The 22,726-nt window shown below is 33.5% G+C and overlaps 1 pseudogene; it reads left to right on the top strand.

Moving 5' to 3' along the window:
* The first annotated feature begins 5,297 nt into the window (after positions 1 to 5,297).
* LOC107954945 ((+)-delta-cadinene synthase isozyme XC14-like) lies at positions 5,298 to 20,684 on the top strand (annotated as a pseudogene).
* Positions 20,685 to 22,726: the final 2,042 nt, after the last annotated feature.

The raw sequence follows: 22,726 nt of genomic DNA, 5'->3' as shown, positions 1-22,726 counted from the left end.
ATAATTTTTCACGCGACAAATAACGAAGAAAAAGGTGATCCTTCGTTATAGGCTGGTTATTTTGTTTGCCTAACAACCAGCCCAACCAGTCACTCTCATCAACTTGTCCAGAATTTCTACAATGGATAACCGCTCTACAGATGATAACCTCCTCATTCCTAGAAGCATCATCATTGACAAAAATGCAACACCCGGCAACTCCAGTCCATCAACTTTTGAGTATTGAGAGGTAGAGGTATCTTGATTGAAGAGCCACCTGTCTATCGATTAAACCGTTCTGGGATTTCACTTCCAGGTATAATAACGTCAAATATTTTTTTGAATTTGCAAATGGCTGCAAAATAAAACACCTGTCGTTTGGTAACTAGAACAAAAAATTATCGAGTATGAGATTCTGTTGGTGCAAGAGGCAGCAACAGGCTGTTTTGTATCTTGCTTGAATAGCAAGCCTCGAGCCTTGGTGAAGAAACAAACTCGGAAGCAGAAACAGAAAATGAAACTAGCTAGTGAATAACAGAAAAGAGAGAAGAAGATTTGAATGAAAAATGAGCTGATCTTTTTTTCATTAACACATCAACAAGGCATTAAGCCATTACATATATCAGTCAACAAGTAAAACAAACAAGTAATCACCTAATCAACTACCTAACTCCACTAATTTGCATTGAAACTTACAAGATTAGCTTGTACAACTTGCATTGCTGACTTTTCAGTCAATCAATATCAAAACATTTACCTACTTAGTTCAACATGAACTAGATTACAAAACAATCAAAATGGAACTAAAAAACAGCAAGTGGATTGGCAGCTTCAAACTTCAGTTGCTGCACACCATGGCACCACTGCTTGCTGCTATTTCTTCGAGCATGACCACCTTTGTATGTCGTGCATGGCCACCTTTGCATGGGAACTAAACTTAACACTCCTCCTTAGTTTCCATGCTAGTAACACCTAATTCCCTTTTGAATTTAACAAATTTAGACACATTGAGTGCCTTTGTGAAGATATCAGCAATTTGCACTTCTGAATTGCAATGAATCAGCTCGATTTCATGAGCTTGTTCCATCTCCCTTATAACATGCAACTTAATATTGAAGTGCTTGGTTCTGCCATGAAAAATGGGATTTTTTGCAATTGCAACAGCAGATTTGTTGTCACAATAAATCTCTGTTGCCTCCTTTTGGTTTTGGTTTAAATCAGCCAAGATTTTTCTAAGCCATATGGCTTGATTCACAGCAGATGCAGCAGCAACATATTCAGCTTCTGCTGTTGATTGTGCCACCAGACTTTGTTTCTTAGAACTCCAACAAAACATGCCTGAGCCAAGACTAAATGTATATCCGGATGTGCTCCTCATGTCATCACTCGATCCAGCCCAGTCACTATCAACATAGCCTATCAGCTTCATGTTTTCAGCCCTTTTGAACAATACACCATGATCAATGGTGCCTTTGATGTATCTTAGCACTCTTTTAGCTGCTCGAAAGTGCTGATCATTACAGCAAATCATGTATCTCGATAGCACACTAACAGCAAACATGATATCGGGCCTTGTTGCAGTCAAATACAACAGACTACCAATGAGACTCTTGTACATGGTCTCGCAAATTGGTTCACCACTCCCTTGCCTCGAAAGCTTCACTCCAACAGCCATTGGTGTGCTTGTTGGCTTGCAGTTCTTCATAGAGAACTTGTCCAAGATCTTCATAGTAAAAGAACTCTGGCTAAGAAAGATTCCCTTTTCTGTTTGCTTCACTTCCATTCCAAGGAAGTAGTTCATTCTGCCTAAATCAGACATTTCAAACATTTCCATCATTTTTCTTTTGAAATCTTCCAGCATTCTTCTATCTCCTCCAGTTACCAATAGATCATCAACATAGAGTGACAGAATAAGCTGAGTTTCAGCTTGGTTCTTCTTCACATACAGTGTTGGTTCACTGGGACTTCTCTCAAATTCCAAACTGAGCAAGTAAGAGTCAATTCGAGCATACCAGGCTCGAGGAGCTTGTTTCAGGCCATATAAAGCCTTTTTCAGTCTGTACACCATGTGTTCTTTGCCAGTGATCACAAATCCTTGAGGCTGCTCGATGTAGATCTCTTCTTCCAGGAAACCATTGAGAAATGCAGACTTAACATCAAGCTGATGAACGGTCCACTGATGTTGAGCAGCCAAGGCAACTATCATTCTAACTGTGTCAAGCCTGGCTACTGGTGCAAATGTCTCCAGGTAGTCTAGACCATACCTTTGGTTAAATCCTTTGACAACAAGCCTGGCTTTTAGCTTGTTCAGACTGCCATCTGCATTCTATTTTACTCGATAGACCCATTTTACTCCAATGGTCTTCTTTCCAGTAGGTTTATCAACTAGCTCCCATGTATGGTTCTTCTCAATCATGTTGATTACATTGACCATAGCTAGTTTCCAGCCTTCATCTGCCTCAGCCTCTTCAAAACTGCTAGGTTCTGCTATTGCAACCTGTGCCCTTTTATAAATATCTTCTAGGGGCCTTGTGCCTCTCACAGGCACATCATCAACATCCATTTCAGGTCCTAGCTGCTCAAGTTCAGCTTGATTAGGCACTAGGTCTTCTGAAACTGCTTCTGGCTCATTTTCTCCCAATTCCAGCAGGCTTTTTCATCAAAGATGACATCTTTGCTCACCTGGACTTTGTTTGTCAAGGGATCCAGAACCCTGTAGCCCTTCTTGACTGAGCTGTAGCCTACTAGAACACTTGGTTGAGCCCTTTTAGAGAGTTTGTCTCTCTTTGCTGCTGGTATTTGTGCATAACACAGGCAACCAAACACCTTCAGATGTGCCAAGGAAGGCTTGAACCAAGCCTCGAAAGGTGTCTCGGATGCAAGAGCTTTGGTAGGAAGCCTGTTCTGAAGGTAAACAGCAGTGTTTACTGCCTCAGCCCACATGGTCTTGGGCAGTTTCTTTTCAAACAGGAGACATCTGGCCATATCCATCAGACTTCTGTTCTTTCTTTCAGCTACCCCATTCTGCTGAGGTGTGTAGACATTTGTAAGCTGATGTTTGATACCAGCATCATTGCAAATGGCTTGAAACTGAGCTGAAGTGTACTCAGTGCCATTGTCTGTCCTTATCGATTTCAGCTTGCAACCTGTTTCTGTTTCTACAGCATTTTTAAACTTCACAAACACTTGAGCTACCTCAGACTTGTGTTTTAAGAAGAAAATCCAGCAAAACCTTGTAAAATCATCAATGAAGAGGATGAAATACCTGTTTTTGCTGAGTGATTCAGTCCTCATCAGGCCACATACATCAGAGTGCACCAGCTGCAGTCTTTCAGTAGCTCTCCAAGCTGAATTTGTAGGAAATGGCAGTCTTGCCTGTTTCCCCATCTGGCAAACTTCACACACATCATCATGCTCCACTGAGCTGGTGAAGTTCTCTGCCAAGCCCTCTTTGGCCAATCGAGCCATTGATCTGAAGTTGGCATGTCCAAGCCTTTGATGCCAAAGCTTGAAGTCATCAACAGAGGTTGTGTATGCTGAGTTTGAGTCATTTGCCCAGTGAACCTCAAAGCATTTATCAGTCATTGTGACTGTCATAAGGCTTGATCCACTTGGATCAGTAATGTGGCATTGTTTGTCCTTGAACACAACAGAATAACCTTTCTCGAGCAGTTGAGCTATGCTGAGAAGGTTTCTGTCAATCTCTGGCACGAACAGCACATTTGGAATGATCTTGTTGCCTGTGGGAGTACATATCAGCACTTCTCCTCTTCCTTCAGCCCTTATAAACTGACCATTTCCAACCTTGACCTTGGTTTTATAACTTCTGTCCAAGGTTTTAAACAAGGAGGCATCTGGTGACATGTGGTTAGTGCAACCACTGTCCAACAACCAGCCTTTTGAGTATTTCTTCTCAGCAGCTAAGCAGGAAACAGCAAAGACCTGTTCTTCTTGGTCACTACTGTCCTCAGCTACTCGAGCTTCAACCTTTGACTGCTGAAATTGATTCTGCCTTGGCTTACTCCTATTTTTACAGACCCTTTCAACATGGCCCTTCTTCTTGCAGTGTTGGCATACTGCATCTGGCCTAAACCAGCATCTGTCTTCTGGATGACCTGGCCTCTTGCAATGTCTGCAGGGCTGGTCATGACTCCTTGCAGTATCAGGCTTAGGCCTGTTTTTCCAAGGCTTTTTGCCTCTTTGAGCATTGGTGCTCGAGGCTTCTCTGGCTTTGGCTTGAAATGCACCTTCTTGGTGATCTTCAGCTCTGCTAGCTCTCCTTTGTTCCTGAGCATAGAAGGTGTTGATTAACTCAGTCAAAGAAATGCTAGCAAGGTCTCTTGAGTCCTCTAGGGAGGATATCTTTGCTTCATATTTCTCAGGCAAAGTGGAGAGGACTTTCTCCACAATTCTTGCCTCATCAAAGTGCTCACCTAGGAGCCTTATACTGTTAACCACTGTCATAATTCTATCTGAATACTGCTTCACTGTTTCTTCTTCCTTCATCTTCAAATTCTCGAAATCCCTTCTCAAATTTAACAGCTGCTGTTGCCTTGTTCTCTCAGTGCCTTGAAACTCCTCCTTAAGCTTGTCCCAGGCCTGTTTTGGAGTCTCACAGGCCATAATTCTGGTAAAGATGACATCTGATACACAGTTCTGAATGCAGGACATGGCTTTGTGCCTTTTGGTCCTCTCATCAGCATGTTGTCTGATCTGAGCTACTGTGGGATTAGCCCTCAGTGGTGCTGGCTCAGCATCTGTGTTAACAACTTCCCACAGATCAAAGGCCTGCAGGTAAGTCTTCATCTTTACCAGCCATATATGAAAGCTTTCTCCATTGAAGACTGGTGGGGCTGCTGGTGAAAATCCTGAAGAAGCCATCAGGTTCCTTGGTTTGAAGCAACAGGTCCACTAAGACAATGACTCTAGATACCAATTGTTGGTGCAAGAGGCAGCAACAGGCTGTTTTGTATCTTGCTTGAATAGCAAGCCTCGAGCCTTGGTGAAGAAACAAACTCGGAAGCAGAAACAGAAAATGAAACTAGCTAGTGAATAACAGAAAAGAGAGAAGAAGATTTGAATGAAAAATGAGCTGATCTTTTTTTCATTAACACATCAACAAGGCATTAAGCCATTACATATATCAGTCAACAAGTAAAACAAACAAGTAATCACCTAATCAACTACCTAACTCCACTAATTTGCATTGAAACTTACATGATTAGCTTGTACAACTTGCATTGCTGACTTTTCAGTCAATCAATATCAAAACATTTACCTACTTAGTTCAACATGAACTAGATTACAAAACAATCAAAATGGAACTAAAAAACAGCAAGTGGATTGGCAGCTTCAAACTTCAGTTGCTGCACACCATGGCACCACTGCTTGCTGCTATTTCTTCGAGCATGACCACCTTTGTATGTCGTGCATGGCCACCTTTGCATGGGAACTAAACTTAACAGATTCTATAAGAGAGATCAATTGACCTTAAGATGTTTTTTCAGCAATGTTAATGCATTGATGTTCTCTGCCAATCTATAGCAGTTAACGGCTTTAATGAAAGTCGTAAGCGCTAAATTGGGTACTTCCAATGGATTTGCAAGTTCAACTATTTCAAGCGAAGCACAACCATCTAACCGCACATCTTCTATACTTGTTAGAAGCTCAGGCACCGATAAAGCTCCTTGCAATTTGACAATCGAAGGGTTTGAAGCTTGGAAAGTCGAGTAAGAGTTGAAGGAATGCTAATGACATTGTTACCACTAAGATCAAGTAACATCAAAGAGGATATACCAGAAACATCACTTGGAATATCTAATTCACAAAGATTGCGAACATTGCAATTTGACAATCCGAGATATTGAAGCTTGGAGAGTCGCATAAGAGACACGAGTATGTTGCTGAAACTGTTACCACTAAGATCAAGTTTTTTTCAAAGAGGATAAACAAGAAATATCACTAGGAATGTCTCCTTCCCGAAGATTGCTATCCCTTAGATTCAATTCTCTTAAACTGGACAGGAAGGCAACATCAGAGCCATGGAATTCATCCCTCCTCTTTGGATTACCTTGGAAAGAGAAGAAAGATTTCTTTGTAACTTATTTCTTTGTAACGTAGATGGTCCCTTGCATCCATTGAAAGAAAAAATTTCAAGATTTTTCAATTGAAAAATGAAGGATGGTAGTTTTGTTATAGTTGTTTCACTTAAGTTAAGCTCTTCCAAAAATTCTAATTGCTGTGAACTCTGGAAAATTTTCAACTTTATAACAGCCAGAATCCCATTTTTCCATCAATCTCTCAAACCTTAAAAGATTTCAACAACTGAAAGAATTAATGTTTCAAGAGATTCCATTCCAATTTTGGTTGGAAGACTCCTAAGATTTCATTCCAATGGTTTTACTTGTTGTGGCCATAGGGGTGATTATAGTGGTGAGAGGTTCATGTCTTTAAAATGCATGGGTGAAGAAAACGATCAAGATGTGTGTGATTAAGTAGGTTCATTTTATAATTGTAGAAAATAGTATATACTTTTAACTGACTTAAGCTCCACAGACGTAGGGTAACTAAACTGCGTAATCATCTTCGTGTGTTTTTTTTGTTTTTCTCATTTAGTACTTGAAGAAGTGCCCACCAACTTAGGCACCAATTTCTTAGTGTCGTGTCTCTATTGGCAACGCCCTTCTTGCTAGCAATAGCATTTTTTTTCAAAACCATTTACATTTTTATTTCTTTAATGATTCATTAGTTTTTGATTTAAAAAATAATAACTTTTCATAAGGGCAAGGATGAAATTAAAATTTGATGTCAACTTTAATTTTTTTGATATAATGCCTAGAACTACTCATAGTCTCTTCCCAATCTTTAAAAGGGAGGATAACGCACCACAGCTCGTTTGAACCCACATCCTTCTACACTAACAATAATGTGAATGTCAACTTAAAACTTAAATACAAATTATTTATCACTTCACTTGTGATTCAATTACATATAAAAATTGTTTTGTTTATAGTTTAGTTATATTTTTAATTGATTGAACTAATTTGATATGATGACATATTTAGGCTTCCAACATTACAAAAATAAAAGTCTTTTTAATTTTCTGTTTAATTTTCCGCCTCTCTTTAATCCTCGAATTTGAGTTTGTTTAGATCACCGCTAAAGTGATCAAACCTTTAATTTGCTGATGTAGTCATACATATGTATGTCAAATCAACAATTAATTAATTTTTAATATTTTTAAATTTTTAAAAAAATTATAATATATATTTTATTTTTACAAAATTTTTAAATAATCTTAATAACTTTCTTCTTCTTTTTTGGATTTTTTTAAAAATTAATTAATAGGGCATTATGCGATTTGAGTTTTACCGAACCCTACTGTTTTAGCTTCAACTAATACTCCCAGCTCTACCAACTTGTTTACAAGTCCTTGCCACAATAATTTCACATTTATCACCCTCAATAATTGCGAGCACCAAAGCCAATTTTATTGCTCGCCCCAAATAGTTGCATGTGCTTTAGTTTAATTACAAATATTTAAGCTTGTTGAAAATTGATACAGTATTCAATTGCTTAAAATGTTTGACTTATTAATTAGAATTATTAAATATATAATTGCTTAATTTATTCTAATAAATATGACAAATAACGAAGGTGGTATGACAAAGATATACATAACTTGGTGTTACATGGTGCCAAAGAAAATGCCCACTTTCCTACCCATAAAATGTGCATGGTGACAGTTTTCATATTTAGATATTGACAATTTATTGAACCTTATTTTTGAGCTATGATAATTACTTTGTGAATTTCTAGTCTGTTATGGAAGATTATACTGCTATGAAGTATGAATATTGGTAATTGATTTGGATCGAAATTCCTCATTGCAATCTCTTGAATTATAAACTTTGGATTGGATCGTGATTCTTCTGATAAGCTGTCAAGATTCCATTTTTACTTCATATGTCATTATTATATTGTAATACTCTTATGGTATTATTGTTTTATTGGGATTTTATTAGATCTCCTATTGTAAGCAAGTCTCGAAATCAATGTCTATATATTTGAGAGACTTAGCTAGGAAAATGTATTGATATTTTAAGAACTTAATCTGTTCTTAGAGTAAAACCTATCGTTGTGGTTTTACTTGTTGTGGTCATAGGGGTGATCGTAATGGTGAGAGGTTTGTGTCTTTAAAGTGAAAGGGTGAAGGAAACAATCAAGATACGTGTGATTAGATAGGTTCACTTTGTAATGGTAGAAAACAGTGCATACTTTTAACTGAGCTATGATCCATAGACATAGGAACCAAACTACGTAATCATCTTCGTGTATTTTGTGTGTGTTTTTGTTTTTCTCATTTAGTGCTTGAAGAAGTGCCACCAACTTAGGAACCAATTTTTTAATGCTGTGTCTCTATTAGCAATGCCCTTCTTACTAGCAAAAGTAATTTTTTTTCAAAACTATTTACATTTTTATTTCTTTATTAATAATTCAATAATTTTTGTTTTTCAAAAAAATAGTTTTTTATAAGGGCGAGGATGAAATTAAATTTTGATGTTAACTGATTTTTTTTATCAATGCCTAGAACTACTCATAGTCCCTTTCTAACCCTTAAAAATGAGGATAACACGCTTCAACTTGCTTGAACCTAGATCCTCCTACACTGGCAACAATGTTAATGTCAACTTAAAACTTGAATACAAATTATTAATCACTTCACTTGTGATTCAATTACATATAAACATTGATTTGTTTATAGTTTAGTTATATTTTTAATTGATTGAATTAATTTGGTATATGACATATTTAGGCTTCAAACATTACAAAAATAAAAGTCTTTTTAGCCATCTATTTAATTTTTTTGCCCCTCATTAACCCTTGAACTTGCATTTTTTTTGTCAAATTACCTCAAAATAGATGGAAAAGTTATCATCCTAAGTGGAACTTAGTTCACTAGAGTTGTGGGGGACCTCACTAGTTAACCCAACAAATTGATTGACAGTAAGTCTTTCGAGACTATGGTAAGAAAGGGGAGTCCATCATGAACTATATAGTTTAGAAAAGATCACCAAAGTGCGTGGTCTTTTCTCGTAGGCCTTATGAGTAGATAGGCCTCACAAGTAGAATACTTGAGTATCCATCGGGATTATGGTGCTTACAGTTCTAGAACAAGACACCTAGAAACCACCAAAATCTTATCGTAAGGACATAGGCTTGACTAGTGACTTAAGGTATTAGCAGTCAAACCACCATTTAGGAACAACGAAAGACACATAAAAGGCTGATAGTTCAAATAAGGCATTAAAGTCTGAGTATAAACAATGAGTTAAGCATTTTATTTTCTTTTAAAGATATTACCCTAGTAAAGAAGGGACGAGATATGAAATTTGGTAGTAAAGAAACTCACGAAGTTCAATTAAACTTACAAAGGTTTTGACCTTTGGTTGCAGGATCCGCGGAATAAGGAACTCGATGAGGGACCAAGTCAGACCATGTTGGATAAATGAGCACTATTTGTAACACCCCTTACCCGAGACCGTCTCCGGAATCGAGTACGAGATGTCATCCAATTTAACTTACCGATTCGGAGCATAAAAATTTGCTTTTAAAATTAAATTCACTATTCATAACAACACTGTCCACCTGCGCAACTGTCACTAATTTAATTATAACTTGAGTTACGAAACTCAAAATTTAAATCCGTAAATTTTCCGTGAAACTAGACTCATATTCCTACTTACCATAAAATTTTCAGAATTTTTGACTTAGCACATTAGTACAGTTTATTCATTAAATTATCCCCTGTTTCACAGCTCGACAGATCTGACCTCTTGGCGCTAAAAATCAAATATCTAATTGTACAGAATTCATATAAGGTTACCATTAATTTATTTTGAAAATAGACTCACTAAGGAATCTGAACATATAAATTATGACCTATAATTATTTCTGTACAATTTATAATGATTTTCTAAAGTTAGAACAGGGGACTTCAAAAACCATTCTGACCCTGTCTCACTAAAATTTAAATATCTCAAAATATAAAATTCCTTTGCCTACACCGTTTCTTTCATGTAAAAATAGACTTGATAAGCTTTAATTATATATATCATTCACCCTCTAATTCCATTTCTACTATTTATGGTGATTTTTCACATTCACGTCACTGCTGCTGTCAAAGAAACTGCTTCTTTGAATTAGTTACCATTTAAACATACATAACTCCAAAACATATTCTTTAATAACTACTTCAATAGCTAACATTAGCCATATCATTTGGACATGCTCAAAATGATTAAGACTCTATACATGCCATAGTTTAAACATTTTGAAAAGCACATAATACCGAGATGGTTATGATAGTGTGATACGAGCTCCGACGGTCCACTATTCGATCAAGTTCAAATCACTATAAAACAAAGGAAAGAAAGAGATGTGTAAGCTATAAATAGCTTAGTAAGTTACATGTAAACAATAATTACTCAATTAATAATTAACACTTTTAACATATAACTAATCAAAACATTTCTTAGCAATTTCAATCACTTACACATACACAATCTTACCAATTCACTTGCATATACATTTTCACACTTAACATTTCATATTCACTTTAATTCATTATTAATCCCGTTGAACACTTGGAATATACACGGATACGTAGAGATTTAGCACATAAGTGCCACACTGATATGTAGCCGAAGCTACCACTGATATGTAGCCGAAGCTACCACTGGATGTAGCCAAAGCTACCACTGAAATGTAGCCGAAGCTACCACTGATCAATAACACTGGAAATGTCCACGGGTCTGCTCACACAAGCTGTCAGGTGTCTGCAACACATGCTAGATCACCCAGCACCCGGGACTCACTGTAACACTGTAACACTGGTCTCTAGTGACATGTCACTTGTATCCAATTCTATTCCTAAGTTCAACCGGGAATTTACACTTAACACTTTATTTTCAACACTTTATCACTTGAATAATTCATGAACAACTTTCATGTTCAACCGGGAATTTACACTTAACACTTTATTTTCAACACTTTATCACTTGAATAATTCATGAACAACTTTCCTTCCACATTCAATATTAATTCACATATCAAATATAATTCACAATTTATACAAATATAACTATTATTTACATATAACCTACCTCGGATGCAAAACGACTATTTTTGTAATTTAGTCGATAACTTTCTCTTTTCCCCGATCACTTGCACTATTTCTTCTTTCTTGATCTATATTAACACAATTTAATACATTTTATCAATATTCCATTCAAATACAATTCATCACAACATTTTGACACATTTACATTTTTCCCCATAACTTTTCAAAAATTCCACTTTTGTCCCTAAGCTCGTAAAAATAAAATTCTCTAAATTCTTAAATTTCAAACTTCACTAAATCATATTTCATGCTCATAACGGGCCTCAATTTCACAAAATCACAACTTTATGCACACTTTACCATCTTTCACAATTTAGCCCTTTTTTAACATTTTTCATTGAAATTCATCTAGTAAAACTTGTAATTAACACTTCAAACATTCATTATCTAACATCACTAATCAATTTACAATTATATCATGAATGGGTCAATTTTTAAACTTTAATTTCATTTAAATTAAATAGTAGAAACATGAAATTCAAGCTTCAATAAGCATAAAAATACGAAAATAATTAAAAACGGGGCAAGAAATCACTTACAATTGAGCTTAGGAAAATCAAAACCCTTAACTATGGTAACCTGAAACTTTCGGCAGCAAGCTTCTGATTTTTTTGAAGAAGATGGACACTTATTTTCTCTTTATTTTGTCTTTTACCCAATTTGGACAAAAATGCCCTTGACCCATTACTTAGATATTTTCTAGAAATACCCTTTTGTGTCCATAACACTAATTTATGGTCTAATTGCCACATAAACACTTCCAATTTCATGCAATAATTCAATTAAGTCATTTAATCACTAATTAGACACACTTTGCATTTTTCTCAATTTAGTCCTAAAAATTCAATTAAGCACTAAAGCATTAAAATTTCCTATCCATATTTTCACACAATATTTCAATCAATCAGTAACTAATAAAAATTTATAAAATTAAACTATTTCACTTCGGATTTGTGGTTACGAAACCACTATTCCGATTAGGCCCTATTTCGGGCTATCACACTATTAGAAAAGTGTTGTGCACATAGGAAGGGGGTACCTTTAGAGGCTTCGCCCGAGGTGGAACATATTGTAGTTATGAAGATTCTTTAGAGTTTGAGTTTGAAGATAATAAACTTTTGTTTTAAAATTTTAAGGATTTTATTATAAGCAAATAGTTACTACTTAATAAAGTTTGTCCTGTAAATTATCAAGCTTACAATTTGATATTTAGTCTAAATCGGCCAATTTGTGGCACACCACACCCGGATTCGGTGGCTGCGTCGGGTGAAGGTGTGACAGACGAAATGAATAGAAATAGCTAATTGAGAGACATTCAGAAAATAATTATGGTTTTCTCTGAAATGGAGAAATGAAATCATTTTGGACATGAATGTGAGTTTCTCAAAACGGAAATAGAAATTAAAATGAGAAATGATACATTTACAAATGTACATAGGTTGCTTAGAAATGATGAAAGAATGAATTTATGTTTTTAAGCAGTTTTAGGGCCTAAAAATGAAAATAAATCATTCGATCATAGTGAACAAGTTGAGTTGTAAAATATTAAATATATTTTCTCGAAATTTAATGGAAGTAAAATCATCATAATTTTACTGGGAGATAAAATAAGGATAAGAAAATTATTTAATTAAATATAAATATTTAAGCTTATTTTGGTAATAGAAAAACAAATATATGGTTTGATCGAATTATAAAGTATTAGATTAAAAGCCCAGAAAGTAATTATAATTGGTGTAACACCCCAAACCCAGGCTAGACGTTATGGCCGAATCTTGAGATGTCACAAAGAATGGGTTTTGAAAACAAGTTGATTCCATTAACTAATCACTAATAAAATTCATTCATTACAGAAAACATTATTATAACAGTTCATTTGCCAAAACACTTATTACAGCGGAAGTTAAACAAGACCAAAACATTTTAGAAATCCATTTCATATTTTTAGAAAACCTCTTTTTGGCATAAAATCCGTTTCCGTAAAATATTTTATCAAGCATGTAACATATCGAGCATATCAAACTAAATCAAGTTAAAACCCAACACAGTCCAAAGAGTCCCAAAAATTACAAACTCTCATAATCATATCCCAAATTATTAAATAAACCATAAATTAATAAATCTAAACAGTTTTATAGAAGAGTGGTCACCACTGAGTTCCTGTTACACCGATCTGCCTAAGACTATAGATTACTTGACAGTACAGTCAAACATATGTGAGTTTATGTAAATTTAGTGTGTAACCCAGCATAATTAAGCATGCAATCATACAAAATCATATATACAGTCGAAAACAGATGCAAATACAGATACAAATACAGATTTGAGCTCAAGCCCATTTCAGTTACAGATACAGTAAACAAAATCAAACAATCAAAATTCTACCCCCATCCTCTACATACCATCTCCGACCATCCCAACACACCATGTGGAGTTAAAAACACCAACCCATCCCTACACACCAAGTTGTGCCGTTACGGCACGTATTAGATATAGTGCAACCAAGCTACCAAATTATAGGCGATGATCGCTGTACAGAACACTTCCTCCATCAATACAAAACCCACCCCACAATCATATACAGAACAGATACAAAATACATACTAGACATGCTCAACATGCAATGTATAGATATTAGAATAATTAGATATGCATGGCATAATCATACTCAGAATAGATTATCAGTCTATCAGATCTACAGTTTTAGGGTTTGGTTAGTCCTTACCAACCCTACGGTAGGCCCACTGTTGATTGGGACGACCCTTGCGACCCTTGGGAAATTTTAAAAATTTGGGTCCACATGTCCTTGTGGGCCTACACGCCCAACTCGGCCAAACCCGTGTGGCCCACACGATCACACTCAAGCCACCACACTGTTGTGTCTTACGCACGGCCATGCCTATGTCTATCACACGGCAGTGTTCTCGCACACGGCCTACCACACGGGTGACCACACACCCGTGTGGCATCGACAGAACAATTTTTTGACTTTTACTGAAACCTCGTTTTCTACGATTCAGGTACAGACCTAGTATTGATTTGATGCTAAAACTATCCCGAGCCTTCCAAAAGCTAAAATCAGAGTACCGAACACCTTTAATTAGCGAATTGCATCACAAAAGGCTAAATAGAATAATGTGCACACACTCTTACTGTTAACTAAAACAACCGCACGTAGAATTCAATTCGTTGAAACGAAATCCAAAGCAACACCGCCTTCTCGAACACAACCTTACAAAAATTAAAACCCCTAATAAGAACCCACATACCGACAAACAAGAAATCTAACAAAGACCACTTACCAAAACTTACCAACCCCAAGAACATCAAAAGCTAAATATCGCGACTGGAAAATTAGATTGGCCGAAAATAGAGAGTGAAAGAGAGGAATCGTCAAAAGACAGAAAATGCAGAGAAAGGAGTATACCAATGCCATTTTTTTGCTTTAGAGAGAGAAAGCTGAATTTTGGAAAAACAAAAGATAAAAAAATAAATCCGATAACTCCTCAATATCCCAACTCCCCACTATTCTGTCATCCTCAACCACCTACTTTAGAATTCTATCTCAATCCAAACACTCTCAGACAATCGAAACAAAAATAACATAATCAGTAGGCTTATTCTGATATGAAATTGCAGGCAATTTAATATAAGCCCAAAGAAAAAGGTAGAGCTTAGATCCAAAAATAACCAAAATTTGCTAAAGATAAAGGTTGAACTTAGGACCTCTCAAACACTTCCTGAACACTCAACCACCGAAGCAGATACACCTTTATGACAAGTACTTACAAAAACTTAAATAAAAAGACTAGGGCGTTACCATTAGACCCAATATAGAAGAGGCCCAAAAGCCCCTTATGTAATAAAAAAGGGACGGCAAAGCCTAGTATATTTAACTAGGGTTGCCGCCCCCTACATCTTAGTTGAACTAGGATTTTGTTTTTCTAGTGAAAATAAATTTTTACAACTCAGCAAGGTTTCTACCTTCTCTTATTATAAATAGATGGCACCGATAGGGCATAAAACAAAACTTTGAGAGGTTATTACTCTGTCAAAAAATGTAGAGTTTTATTCTTTATTACTAAATATATATTTTTTCTGAAATATCGAATCTAATTGTTTCTATTTAAGAAAAGAGAACTTTTATTTTCACCCCAAAAATAAAAGAAAACTTTTTTTAGTTCTGTGTTTTGATTCAATTGGTTCTGGCTCACACTTGAAGTAGTTCATGGTACGAGAAAAGTAAAGAAGATTGTTTGGTTGAAAGCCGAAAAATGTCTAGGATTCGCTTATCCAAAAACATAGGTATAATTTCAGTCTAAGGTTTACTACTATAAATATAACAAACTAGGTCGATTTTCAAAATTTTAATTTTTCCCTGGGTAAGAAAACCGTTTTCAAATCAAACTTTTTCGAACAATTAGGGTTCACTTTGTAATTGTTGAAAAGTGTACATACTTTTAACTGAGCTAGGCTTCACAGACGTGGGGTAACTGAGCTGCATAATCATGTTCGTGCCCACCAACTTAGGAACCAATTTCTTAGTGTTCTGTCTCTATTAGCAACGCACTTCTTGCTAGCAATAGTATTTTTTTTTCAAAACCATTTACATTTTTATTTCTTTATTAATAATTCATTAATTTTTGTTTTTCAAAAAAGTAGTTTTTTATAAGGGCAGGGATGAAATTAAATTTTGACGTCAACTGAAAATTTTTTTGATAAAATGTCTAGAACTATTTATAGTCTCTTCTCAACCCTTAAGAAGGAGGATAACACACTTCAACTTGCTTGAACCCAAATCTTCCTACACTAGCAACTATGTCAATTTCAATGTCAACTTAAAACTTGAATACAAATTATTTATCACTTCACTTGTGATTCAATTACATATAAAAATTGTTTTGTTTATAGTTTAGTTATATTTTTAATTGATTGAATTAATTTGGTATACTGATTTGGTATTGTTTAACTTAATCATGTCTTGTCCTACATTACAATTTTGCAGAACGTTGATGCTACAACTAAACTACAACATGAAGAACTGAAAGAAGAATTAAGGAGGATGATTAAGGTAGTGATGGATGATGAGTTATTCTACAGACTGCGTTTAATTGATACAATCAAACGATTGGGTGTGAGTTACCATTTTGAAAGAGAGATAGAGGAAGTATTGCTCAATATGTATGAGCATGACTATGAAGATGGCCAAACTCTCGAGACTACTTCTCTTCAATTTCGATTGCTTAGAGAGAATGGATTTGGTGTTCCTTGTGGTGAGTCCATTTTCCTTCCTACTTTTTTATTGTTTTGATTCAACAAAAGCGTCCAGCTCCTTTGCCAGTAACTTTAATTGATGATCCAACCCAATAATAATTGTTAGAAATGGAAATGACTTCTTCTAGGTTTCTTTTTCTAAATAATTATTTTTTGTCTAATTTGTTAGGGTTTTGTAATCTATTTTGGACTTTTCTCTTGCATAAGGGTGCACAAATGATCGGTTCAATTATTAACCGAATTACTCGAAAGATAAAAATCTTTAATCGTTAACTAAACCAAATTTTTTTCAAATACATTAACCGAATCGAAATATTTTAATTAATTTAGTCAGTTAACCGAAATTTATATATATTTTTCTTTTGATCAAAATAAGTATAAAACATATAAAATGTTTATTTTCTTTTTTTTTAATAGTTCAAAAAATATATTATATATAATGTATATTATTTATTTTGATTAATCTAAAAAATAATATTTAAAAATACATTTCTAATATAAAAATATATTATATATAATATATATTATTTATTTCGGTTAATTATCGGATTTTGAACCGAATTAACTTATAATAAAAATTTCAAAAAATCATTAACCGACCTATTAACCGAATTAGATCAATTCAGTTCATAAATCTAGTTTTGACCGAACTATGAACACCTCTATCCTGCACACACTTACCATGCTCTTTTTCTTTCTTTTTTTGCCTTTTATAAAAATGATTAATTTTCAGTTTTAGTCCCTCTAATATGTTTAAATTTGAGATTTAATCTATATACTTTAATTTTTAACATAATTTTGTCCTTGTATTTTTTAATGTTATTAATTACTCTAAATATTTAATATCGTTAAATTTTCAGTTAAAACGTTACATAGTTATATATTATTTTTAACATAATATAGGAATTTTAACAAATGACTTCCCATTTCTTTTAGTTTTGTGTCGTTTTTTCTTGACATTATAAGACAATGGTCACAATTCAATTTTGGCCTCTAGGTTATTTTGAAACTTGAGATTTAATTTATATGCTTTAATTTTTTACTTAATTTAGTCCATCTACATTTATAACGTCATTAGTTAGTCTAAATAGTTAAAATTGTTAATCATTTCAATCAAAATGCTAACATCAGTTTTCCTTAAGAAAAATATTTCAACACACAAAATTATTTTATCATGACAATTTTGAATAAGTGCTTTTAAGAAGAAAAAAATCCTAATAAATAATTTTAATGTTATTTTTAATGTTATGTGATTATCAAGTGAATTTTATTTAAAATTCAAAATGTCACACTAGAGAATCTAATAGAAAAATTTTAACAATGGTAACCATTGCATTTAAATTTTTAAATTCGAAAACTAGAGAACAATGCTCCTAAAACTAAAAATAGAAAATTAAATTTCAAATGTACAAAGTATATAGAAATCTTGTATATATTTTCGTCTTCAAATTTTTACTCTTTAATTTAATACAAATAAATAATTAGCTGGTGGAATCCATACTAGTTTTGGTTAAAAGCCTTATAAAAGTCGCTGCATGTAACTTATTTTCCTATAATAATAAATTATGATGATGATGACGACGACCACGATGATGATGAAAATCTTTGTAATCTTGTGAATCTTAATTTCTTTTCTTCGTGTTATATTTCTCTTTTTCCTACAAAGCTTTGTTGTTGAGAGTTCAAATTTTAGATTTAATTTCTGTATATTATAATGATTAATATAATAATATCTTTTTGAGTTGAGTAGAATGGTTCAACAAGTTCAAAGATGATGAAGGAAACTTTAACATGTCCTTAACAAGTGATGTGAAAGGCTTACTAGAATTATATGAAGCTTCACATTTACGTGTGCATGGGGAAGATATACTTGAAGAAGCTCTTGGTTTCACCACCACTCATCTAGGTTTAGCCAAAGCTGCTGGCACTATCGAATATCCCCTTTCAGTCTTAGTCTCCCATGCTCTATACCAACCCATCCGCAAGGGCTTGCCGAGGTTGGAGGCTAGGCGATTCATTTCCATTTACCGAGACGATGCTTCACATAACAAAACACTGTTGAAGTTTGCAGAGTTGGATTTCAACTTGTTACAAATTTCACACAAGGAAGAGCTAAGCAAGATCTCAAGGCAATATATTACTCCTTCAACATTCAATATTAATTGTTTATCCTAATTTAAAAGGACTAATTGATACCTAATGATACTATACATTGTTAGGCTAATTTGAGTTTTGTTTCAGGTGGGGGAAAAGTTTAGACTTACCTATAAAATTACCTTTTGTTCGAGATAGATTGGTAGAAGCTTACTTCTGTGCATTGGGAGTGTATTTTGAGCCACAATACTCTTTTGCTAGGGAGATATTAGCAAAAACAATGGTCATGACATCAATAATGGATGACATATATGACGCATATGGCACACTTGAAGAACTTCAACTCCTCACGAATGCAATTCAGAGATTAGCAACTTCAACGATTCAATTTTAAATCTAAAATTTTATTCAATTAGTTCATATAATAATGTATAAAAAACATTATTCAATATGTTTGATTCTGAACTTTTCTCTAATTGATTTTGCAGGTGGAATGTTAATTAGATAGATCAACTCCCAGAATACATGAAATCGTTTTACATGCCATTGTTAGATCTTTTTGCAGAAAAAGAGCAAATAATGGTCAAACAAGGAAAATCATATCGTGTCAAATATGCGAAAGATACAGTACGTTCGTACTTTATCTCATTTTTTAAATGATTTTACATAAACAGTAAAAATTAATAACCTTTTTTTCATATGTTATATGAGGAAAATGACAAATATAAGTAGGGTTGGCAATGAGGCGAGGCTTTCTGAAACTATTCACCTCAACCCCATCTAATTTTTGTATCTCCTACCTTGACACCACCCCAAACATGATATTATTTGAAATTTCATATCCAACAAAAAAAAAAATTTCTCAACTTTACCCAACTCACCCCAAAATATTAAATAATTTTTATGTTGTATTACTTTTTACAATATCAAATAAAATGCATATTATAAAATCATATAAAAATTTAAAATATCTAACTAAAAATAAAAATTTTAAATTCTTATAAAATCTTATAGAAGTTTAAAAATTTTATAATTAAAACATATAAAATTAGTTATGAAATTAAAAAAGGCATTTTGGTAATTTTTTAAGATAGGCGGACCATGCAAGTTTAATCAAAACCTTATCTCTGCCCAAACTCTAATTTTCATAAAAAGAAAATATATTTTATAGGGTTGGACCGAAACATATGGATTCGGGTTATTTTATTATCCCTATATATGGATATATGTTTAACATAAAATGGAATATATATGAAGGATTATAATTATAAGTTGGTACTTATATACTCTAAACTTGAAAATTTATTATGACCTAAAGGTAATGACTTTTTTTTTCTTCTTCTTTTTTATAGTTTAAACAATTGTGTCAATGTTATTTTGTGGAGGCCAAATGGTACAATGAAAACTTTGTACCAACAATGGAGGAGTATACGAGGAACGCGGTTTTATCTGTTGGTTATATGATGTTAGCCGTCACATCTTTTATTGGAATGGGAGATTTTGTGACACTTGAGATTTTTAATTGGGCATCTAAGAACCCTAAAATCACTAATGCTTCTTCCGTTGTTGGTCGTCTCATGAATGATGTTACTTCACACAAGGTACCTTTTTTTTTCCGAATTTTGCAAGAGTATTTTTAATAAGTTATATTTGGTGAATAAAACTAATATAAATATATAGTTTGAGCAAGAGAGAGGGCACTGTGCATCAGCTGTTGAATGCTACATGAGAGAACATGCAGTTTCAGAAGAAGAAGCATGTACTGAATTGAAGAAGCAAGTGGAGAATGCTTGGAAAGATATTAACCAGGAAATGATATTTAGTGAGATATCCAAAGTTGTTCCAAGGCCGGTTCTTACACGAGTTCTCAATGTTACAAGATCCATCAATTTCATTTACAAGATTGGAGATGAGTACACACATGTTGGGAAAAATACAAAAGATGGGATAACTGTTTTGCTCATTGATCCAATCTCAGTCTCCTAATGAGGAATTAAGACTCTATATCATCTAGTGATCCATTTCCTGTTTGTGTTGCTTTTATATGTTATATGTGTTTAAGATGTTATTTAAATCCTAACATCTCAATAATCCATAGTGTATGCTTATGTTGCTCTTTTGTACTATGTTTTATGTTATATTTCAATAAATTTTCAAATCTCATGATTTCTTGAGCCGTAAGGGTTGGTGAATGAATCAAGGCATTGTTATTTAAATGGGTTTTAAGGTTGTTGTTCTGGTGCAGTTCTGATTTTTGGTCTCAAATGATTTTTGTTTCTGAGATTTTAGTGCAAGGGATCATGTGTGATAGTTGTGTTGCAAAGGGATAATACTTACAGTATATCAACATGGGACGATGGTGAATGAACCTTGGCTTTAAAGTTTTTTAGGTGTTAAAATATGGTAAGTATGTGATTGCTTAAGAGACTAAAGGTATGGGTTTTAAAGAAAATGGGTGGATGGAAGGAATTGTGGGTAATCAGCAGTGCATTTTACTGGAGGAGGGGAAGTGCAATTGGTAAGGGATTTCTAAGTTTTTAGAATGGTTTGCATGTAAGTTTTAGATTTCTAAGTTTATGGACTTTTTTTCACTACATTATTTATGGTCTCGCCCAATTAAAAGAAACACATCATCTTTAATTCGAAAGTTTAGTCCAAATGTACATATGATATGTTCTCTTCTAATTGGAGGGGCCACGGATGATGTGGTGATCGATAAAAGGGTCCATAAAATAATTTCTACTCCGTGCCACATAGTTTTTAGCTCTTGGTCTGCGTTATTTTTTAAATGGATTAATTGCAATTTGATCCTTCAAAGTATGTAAGTTATGTGATTTAATTCCTCAATTCATTTAATTTGAACACTACTGCTATTTATCTAAATGAATTATATTTTGAATTATAACATTTATCAATTATCAATTATTCTTTTATTATTTTCATGATTAATATAATTTGAGCATGATTATATTGATTATTTAAGTTGGCAAATTGGAGGATGATGTAATGGGAATTTTCGCCAGCAGCTCGTTTCATTGAATTACTTACATGGGATGATTATGTACTTCACTTTTATTATCCATATCATTAACATTAATTGTTTTAAAAATGAATATCAATCTTCAAAATATATTGAAAAAAAAACTCACAACAAAAATATCATTCTTTTAAGCAATTTAATTAATGATTATGATTTAAACTAAAAATATATTAATTCTTTAATTAGAAAAATAATCACTCAACTATGTACTTTGTTTTATTTTGATCACCCAATTATCAATTTTTTTTTATTTAGCCACTCAACTATTTGAAATTAAATATTTTAGTCACTCTTCGGTTAATTACTCAAAATAAGTCTAATATGAGCTTTGTTTTATTGGCCTAATAACAAATTTAGCATTCTAAAATGTACATATTCTATCAATTTAATCCTAAATTTAAAAACATCAACAAATTAGGCCTTTAGTTTTTACAATATTTGTCATTTGATTCCTAAATATAAATAATCTTTAAATTTTTTATATTTAATTTTTTAAATTTAAAAATTATATTTACTTTTTCTAATTAACCAAACATGTGAAAATCTAAAAATTACTAGTATATTTTTATTTAGTCCCCTTTTTCTTTTTTCTTTTTACATTGTTTGTCTCAAATACCTAATAAAAATTTCAGAAAAAAGCTCAAAATTAACAAATTTATAAACCAGGAAAAATGGTTAGGTTGACAACACCAACTTCAATGGCTTTACTTTTTGCTACAGAGATAATGCCGGTTTCAGTCTAAATCTTTTAGAGTTGTTGTGTTTTTATCATTTCTAACCCTAACATTGAAGAGATATTGCAAATTAATTCCATATTATTTGATATTTCCAAGGCAATTTGCGTTTCTTTCTTCAATTTCAAACCCATCTTTTTATCTTCCACTTTGGGTCTCATATTTAGTTGGTGCTAAACATATATATCAACTTTGGGAAATTTTGTGAAATATGTCTTCGATATGGGCAGCAAAAAGCTATTATAGAAGACACATGCCAATAGGCAAAGAGAGCCAAACTCCATGGAATCTTACGGGGCCTTCCAATGCATTCAAATCATTCCCAAGTTTGTTCCAACGTGCTTGAACTTTGATAATTTACCTTCGATTTTGGTATAAAAATCTCCTCAATCAATAAGCTAGTAATCGAACCTGCTGATCGAC

This window comes from Gossypium hirsutum, chromosome A11 (genome assembly GCF_007990345.1).
Source record: "Gossypium hirsutum isolate 1008001.06 chromosome A11, Gossypium_hirsutum_v2.1, whole genome shotgun sequence".
Classification (NCBI taxonomy): domain Eukaryota; kingdom Viridiplantae; phylum Streptophyta; class Magnoliopsida; order Malvales; family Malvaceae; genus Gossypium; species Gossypium hirsutum.
Note: the sequence above shows the minus strand (reverse complement) of the source record. Positions and strands in the feature narration are given on the sequence as shown.